This window comes from Triticum aestivum, chromosome 3D (assembly GCF_018294505.1).
Source record: "Triticum aestivum cultivar Chinese Spring chromosome 3D, IWGSC CS RefSeq v2.1, whole genome shotgun sequence".
NCBI lineage: Eukaryota > Viridiplantae > Streptophyta > Magnoliopsida > Poales > Poaceae > Triticum > Triticum aestivum.
Window position 1 is genome coordinate 20,580,109 of NC_057802.1, and position 8,235 is coordinate 20,588,343.

Sequence of the window (8,235 nt, forward strand, 5' to 3'; positions counted from 1 at the left end):
CACGTAGGCCACTCCGTGAAGGTCTGTTGAAGGAGCCCGTGAGTCTAGTATTATCCCTCCGAAATGGCAGTGGAGCGGGTTTATATGTATACTCCTCTCGTGTGGTGGGACCCGACGTCTATGCCAAGCCTTAGAAAACCGAGTAACCATGTTCGCACTTCACAAGTCGATCTCCCCCAAGCGCGTGAGTGCGAGCTTGGGCACAGTGGTCGGGGTCGTGCTCCCGCAACCCAAGTCAAACCAACTTGCGTATCGATGGATCAGAGGGAAGGCACCCCGCCAGAGCCGAGCGCTTGGGGGATATGGTGGTGGTCTGCGAGAGCGACGACTCATGGCGGGCGCGGCAGCAGCATCAACAATCCATCCAGGGGCAGGCAAAGATGCGCTGGTTGTACTGTTTGGGTTTGTCTTGTTGGGGTTCTGTCCTAGGACTTCTGCCTTGCGGACGGCAAGACTGACCATGGCGATACTTTTTTTAGATAAAAGGCATTAGTCTGACTTTATAAATAAAGCCATCAGGCAACATTCACAACCAACCGAAAGAGTAGCATACAACACGAAACAGACATACGAAAGGAGTTTTGATACAAGGCACCCAAGCCCAATAAGGCGCGCAGGCCATAGAATTCATGACACACCAAGGAAACCAACCCGCTAATCTCCTGGTACTCTGCGCGCCAAAGAGCGATACTTCCATCGATGCTCACTGTCTCCCGGACGTAGAATTTTGTCCCAACATTGATCGCCTGCCGAGTGATGTGGAAGCAAACGATCTAGCTGACCAATCGGAATGGCCAAAAGAAGAAGAAGAAAAAATCCTCTCAAAATGTGCGCATGTCTTTGCGTTGCTTATGATTCAAATACATGGTTTGTTGACAGATTGTCATTGCCGCAGAGGCCACGGATGTAATATATTATTTATTATTCAAGAGCTAGGAGCCAAACAATGTTGACCGAGATTTTTTTTTCTGAAGCCGCATGCCTCGCGATAGTAACTCCACCAACAACCACTAACTCTATGATTAAAACATAGAAACAAAAAAAACACAACTTCTAGGCAAAGACTTCAAGAAAAAAAATCGTTGCACGTGCGCTGATAATGATGAGTCCAACCCAAGGTCGATCTCAGGATTTTCATCCTCAAAGCCAAGCTTCGATCCACCACCAGCAAGGTAGCCTGATCCGAGATCTGGTGTTTCCACCGGGGTGCACATGTTCGTCGTTGAAGTCGACTCTACTGTCAACACTTGTGTGCCTACCATCACCTTGTTAGCCAGATATCGCAGGAAGAGAGACCGGAAGACAAAGACGTCCCATACTGTCTCGGCTCCTCTCCCTGTCACATCACTTTCGATCCAGCAGCAACATGCAAAAGATGGCACCCCCGCCAGAGCCAGCTTGTAGTAACTGCCGGCAGTAGGACGTGACTTGACGTGTTCGCATGAGAAGTCGTGCGTAGCAAACGTCAGCGACTTCACCTGCCGGTGAAAAGCATGAGTTGACGCCTCTGGAAGAGATGCATGTTTCACCTGCCGAGCAGCATTCAACCTGTTCTATTGATGGAGGGAGTGTCCCATATCGTCGTCATCTTCAAAGAGCCGCCACCACCTCGAGACCCAGCCCCCGCGTCATCCACACGGCCACGGAGGTCACCGCCGTCCAGGAAACAGGGACGCCGCCCCCATGCCGTATTCCTGCGCCGCCAACGGGTGAAGTCACATCGAGTAAATTGCGACCAGATCCGCTGCCCCTTGACCAGCCTCTGGCGCTGCCACGCAGTAGCTACTGGCAGCCACCACCATCCTGCCGTAAGCCGCTGCCAACCTTGCTCTGTTGGTTCTTCAGCCTGAGGAACCGAGCCGCAACGGCATTAACACTGCCGCCGGCCAGCCCGGCAACCCTCGCAGCCGCGACAACGTGTCCACCTGAATTAAATCATCGCAACTCCGAATGGGATGATATCTATATGTAAATTTGTGTTTTCACATATTCTAACCAACAAAAAACTTGTTCAATATCTTTATTATGTCCAGAAAAAAATGACAATGAGTTTTCTAAAGTCCTTACAAAATTTCTTATCAAATTCTAAAAAATGATATCTTATAATCTAGGACTCTAAAAATGATGAGTTGAGTGGAATTAGCTTTATACTCTTATCAATCATGGCATTGCATACATTTTGTCCATCAAAATTGGTAGCAACCGATTTCTTTTGGATAAATGGTTTCTCTTCCTTTCTCTCTCTTCATCACATTAAAGAGTATAGATATCAGTGGGATAGAGTTTCTTTATGGCTCCAGACATAGGAGTCGGAGGCACCAGGAAGTTAGATCCTGCATTGGCGAGTGCAGCAGGAATGCTCATCCAGCTGTGGTGGATTTGGACTAAAGCTGAGCTGAGTAGTCTCTCGTGGGTGAGGCCGACATATGCTCCTGGGTTACTGCCTAGTGGGCTATTGGCCTGTTGAGCACGGTTGGGCTGTTGCGGGATTGAGATCCAGTGACTTGCTGTGGACAAGTCACCGGTGAATAGTATGGTAACTGGCCCCCTTCTTCATACCATTCGATCAAGGATCAATGGATGGATCTGCATGAACTGTACATGGTCTACAGTGACCCCATCTACAGGAGGTCGTCACTGGATCTCTGTGCGCTGTTGCATTGTCTCTGAAGCATGTACATGTATTTTTTTGTCAGCTGCCCTTTGAATTTTGCTTCGAATTAATAAAGTGTGGGGATACCTCAACAAAACCAATATATACGATTTTTTGATAGAAATTTTTGGGTGTACATCTGTACATCCATGAGCTGTACTGGATCCGCCCCTGTCCCCTATGCGGAAAAAAGAACTAACTGTATTAGTAATAAAACCGGGATATTTGTAAACTTTGTTAAAGAAGTTAAAGTTTCAGAGGATGATTTTGCAGAAAATTCTCTTCTGGCTTTGGAAACAATATCGAGTACCCTGCTAAAATTGCACAAGAAAACAAGTAAGTTTGGAGGCAAATGTGTGGTACATAAGGAGTCTCTACCTTACGATTCATCCATATACAAACAAAATATAAGGTTGTACTATTAGCACAGTTCAATATGAATTTGACTTGATAAGTGTCAAGTAGGCGAGAAAGTAGGCAAGAGATGCTATGTGCGCTTGCCCTTGTGGCACTTCCTTCAGGTACTACGGCGGACTGTGACTGATCGATCGCGACGAGTAGTGTTGGGCGGTGCCGCTGCACGTAGCATCGATGAACTTACGTATTGGGTGTTCATTGCTCTCGTTCATGCCTCGTATCCTTCAGGGGAATATTTTCGTTCACAGAATAATCAATCAGTCCATTGGACTGGGTCTTGAGTCTTGGAATGGCAGAGACCCAAAGTTTAAGTGTCTTCAGTTTGTTCATCAATTTGAACATGCTTTTTCATGGGAAGACAATTGTCCTGGACCATGACTAGTGTCAGAGTTTTTATGATAGCTGATAAAGCTCTCTGATGGTCAGGGTCACGACTTATTTTTAGTTTACTTAACAATTCAATTTGAAAAATGACAAGCACACCATGTCGTACATCCCTACCAATTTTCTTTATGTAACACTTTAATTTACCCATACTAAAGCCTGTTGGCGCCGCCTCTCGTAGCGCTGCTCTTCTTCTACCTTGGTGCAGCCTCTCACAGCTCCCTCTCTCTTTCTCTGGTTGTTTCTCTCTATCTTTTTCTCACAAGAACACAAGAACACACACACACACACATGAAACTCTACACACACACGCAACCAAGGAGAAGACCAGCTGGTGCTTTGCCGAGAGGCTCTCCTCCTTGGTGGAACAAGAGACTACATTGTGTATTTTCCCAGCCCTCATGGCCTTGCTTTCTCATTTCTTTGTTCACCTTAAATAGCTTGTAGTACAACAGACTCACACACGATCGTACTACCAGCTAATCCCTAAACTCACGCTCTAACTCACACGGCCAGAGGCCAACGTCCTGGTCCACTTTCTATGCACACGTCCTGTGCAACTACTCCACTAATTCTTCTACATGCAACTGTTCCGCAACTCCGCCGGCGAGTCCGGTCCGAGGTTGCGGAGCGAGGGCGAGCGTCGTAGACGAAGTAGTCGAAACATGCGAAAGTAAATGACACAGAGAGATGGAGGAGACCAGCTTTATTAATCAATGATCAGCGATTACAATGATAGTCCCTCGTTGCTTTATATATGGACCAGGGGTCAAGGGATAAGTACCCATTTAACAGAAAAGAGGGGAAACGGGAGGGGCCGGCCCGTGCGCTTTGCACGCGGCCGCCGCCACCCCTCCGGGTGGCCCGGTTTCCCAACACTCCCCCTTGGGTAATTATCCGTATATCCATGCCTCAAAACTCCGAAAAACCCAGTGGGAAAAAATGTGGAGAAAGAGCACACAGTATACGTTGTTGTATTGCACGAATTGCCTCGTCAAAAACCTCGTGTGAGAAACATCAGGAAAACTCACTCAAGAGAAAAAGAGTACAATCCACTCAACCATCAAGTTGAGTACTCGATCATCAGGATTGAGATTTTAGCGACGAGTTTGTGAAGTTTCTCCCCCTGAACCTTGCATCTCTCTAAGTCTCATCATACCGATTCCACGCACACACCTCTCTAAGGTTGATGCCGGTAATGATTTAGTGAACATATCAGCAAGATTGTCACAGGACTTAGTATGCAAAACTCTCACCTCGTTCAACTGTTGCAGCTCATGTGCATAGAAGAACTTGGGACTAATATGCTTTGTGAGGTTACTCTTCACATAACCCATCTGGACTTGTGCAACACAAGCAGCATTATCTTCATAGATAATGGTAGGGGTTTGTACGGTGTTCAGCCCACATGTCTGCTGAATGTGGCCGATCATCCGCCGAAGCGATACACACTCTTTTGACGCTTCGAATAGTGCCATGATTTCCGAGTGGTTCGTGGAAGTCGACACAAGTGTTTGCTTGGACGATTTCCAGGAAAACGCAGTTCCACCACAAAGGAAAACATACCCAGTCTGCGATTTGCAATCATGCGGGTCCGACAGGTACCCAGCATCGGCATAGCCTATAATAGATAGGTCTTGATTCCTCTTATAAAATAGACCAAGATCTTTGGTCCATTGCAGGTAACGGAAGACGTCCTTGACACCTTTCCAATGTCTTTTGGTAGGTTCAGAACTGTACCGAGCAAGCAAACTGACGGCGAACGCAATGTCTGGCCGTGTACAATTTGCGAGGTACATGAGTGCTCCAACTGCACTCAGGTAAGGAAACTCTGGTCCCAGAGTTTCCTCCCCCTCTCCCTTTGGCCTGAACGGGTCCTTGTCTGGCTGTAAAGATCTTCCGACCATCGGGGTCTTAGAAGGATATGCCTTATCAAATCCAAATCTTTCCAACACCTTCTGGGTGTAGGCCGACTGGTGCACTAGAATCCCAACAGGGGAATGTTCAAGTTGCAAACCTAGACAGAACTTGGTTTTACCCAAATCCTTCATCTCGATTTCCGACATCAGGTAGGAACTCGCTTCCTCAATATCCTCAGGTGTACCGATTATGTTTAAATCGTCCACGTACACCGAGATTATACAGAATCCATCTTGGGATCGCCGTATAAAAACACATGGGCAATCTTTATTGCTCGTGTAGCCCTTCTCATGAAGGAAATTACTTAAGCGATTGTACCACATTCTACCAGACTGTCTGAGTCCGTACAGTGCCTTTTAAAGTTGAACACTGTATAGACCCCTATTTGCTCTATCATGGTTCGGAACAGGGATACCTTCTGGAACCTTCATGTATATATTCGAATCCAAGTTACCATGTAGGTAAGCAGTGACAACATCCATTAGTTTCATTTTCAAGCCCATGTTTACTGCCATCGAGATCAAGTATCTAAAGGTAACTCCATCCATGACTGGGGAATAAGTCTCCTCAAAATCGACACCTGGTCGTTGAGTGAACCCTTGAGCAACGAGCCTTGCTTTGTACCGTACTACCTTATTATTTTCATCTCTCTTTCGAACAAAAACCCACCTATGGCCAACAGGGCGAATGTGGGGAGGAGTTCGACAAACTGGTCCGAACACCTTCCTTTTGTTGAGAGATAATAATTCGGCAGTAATTGCCTGCTGCCAATCTTTCCAATCCGACCTTTTCTTGCAATCAGCGAGCGTGTTAGGCTCAGGGTCAAGATCTATGATTGAGGCAATTTTCGTAGCAAAGTTGATGTCGACAATCACCGTTGCTCGGTTCAGGGACTCCCCCGTATAAATATAATTTATGGCCATTTCGTCATGGAGCGCATCAGGCGCAAACACTTGCTCTACCAAATTTCCCATTATGGGAGCAAGGTCCTTTAGATTTCCCACGCCGATGTGTGCGCTCACATCTCCGTTGGGTGTTTCCCCTATGGGAAAGTTTAAGTCTGGAATTTCGTGCACTGAATTTTCCGTACTTGTGCCAGGTCTCGACTGGCTCCCCGTTTCAATTTGGGGTACTTTGGCGACAGGCTGTGATAAATCTCTCTTATCCTTTTAGGCCTTTGGACGGGAGCGGGCATACCATCATTTTTCTTCGGTATTTCAACCCTTTCCGGTGCATTGCGCGCGTGCACATGCGATTTTGTCACAGTCTTTAAGTCACTAAAGTGGTCGGGCAGTTGATTTGCTAAAGACTGCAAATCTATTATCTTTTGGACTTCTCTCTCAGTCTCAGCAGTGCGCGGGTCATGAGCGTGGATCCCCGTGGCTTGCCACGTGATTTCTCGACTTTTAGCATCAAGGGGTTGATTCTCTCCCCCTAAAGTCGGGAAAAGATCCTCGTCAAAAATGCAATCAGCAAAACGAGCCGTGTGACCGTCACCTGTCATGGGGTCCAGATACCTGATTATGGACACAGTCTCATAACCAACGTATATCCCCGACTTACAGAGCGAGCCCATCGCCGATCGCTGAGGGGGTGGTATTGGTACATATACCTGGCAACCGAACCTACGAAGGTGGGAAATTTTCGGTGCCGACCCTTGCGCAAGTTGAACAGGAGAGTGGATGTTGTAGGCCGACGGTCGAAAGTTGATGAGATTAGCCGCGTGTAACACCGCGTGGCCCCAACATGTAGTTGGTAAATTACAACCCTGAAGGAGCGGTCAGGCAATGAATTTAATTCTTTTAATCAATGCCTCGGCAAGTCCATTTTGTGTATGAACATGTGGTACCGAGTGCTCAACTTTGATTCCCATTGCCATGCAATAATCATCGAACGCCTTTGAAGTAAATTCTCCGGCGTTGTCCATTCGAATAGACTTTATACGATAATCCGGGAAATTATTCTGCATTTGTATGATCTATGAGATCAATTTTGCAAAGGCATGGTTCCTTGTTGACAGCAGGCAAACATTGGACCATTTAGAGGAAGCATCAATGAGCACCATGAAGTACCGAAACGGCCCCGTGAGGGGCTGAATTGGACCGCATATGTCCCCTTGGATACGTTCCAAGAACGCGGGGATTTCATCCCTCACCTGGAGGGGTGATGGCCTAATGACTAACTTCCCCTTAGCACATGCGGAGCACACGAAATCATCAGGATTCGGGAAGTTCTTCACGTTAACATTATGGCCGTGTGAGTTGTTAATTATATTTCTCATCATCCTAAGTCCGGGGTGGCCTAACCTATCGTGCCAGAGGCAGAAGAGTTCAGAGCTTCTAAAGACGGTCTTGAGGGTAGTGTACACGGGCGGTGCTACTATCTTAGTGTAGTATAGCCCTGTGTCAAACGAAGGAAGCCTTTCGATAACATGTTTACCACCTGCATCCCGCTTTGTGATGAGTAGGCACTCCTTGCCGTTTTCATCATCGGTCTCAACATGGAAACCATTAGCGCGGATGTCTCTAAAGCTCAAAAGAGTACGAGTCGACTCCGGGTACAACAACGCATCATTAATGATTAAAGTTGTTCCCATGGGGAGTATAATAGTGGCTCGTCCGGAGCCAACTATGTGAGAACCGCAGCCGGCGATTGTCATAATACTGCCCGGAGATTTTTTAATGGACTCAAAGTACTTAGTTTCTCGTAAAATGGTATGAGTGGTGGCGCTATCGGCAAGGCACGTTTCCTCCATTCGGGCGCCACACGCGTTCTAAAATATGACATCTAATTAATGTAATGAGGAAGAAAATACATTAAAAATAAATGCACACATCTCAGAATATAACATGCTATCATGT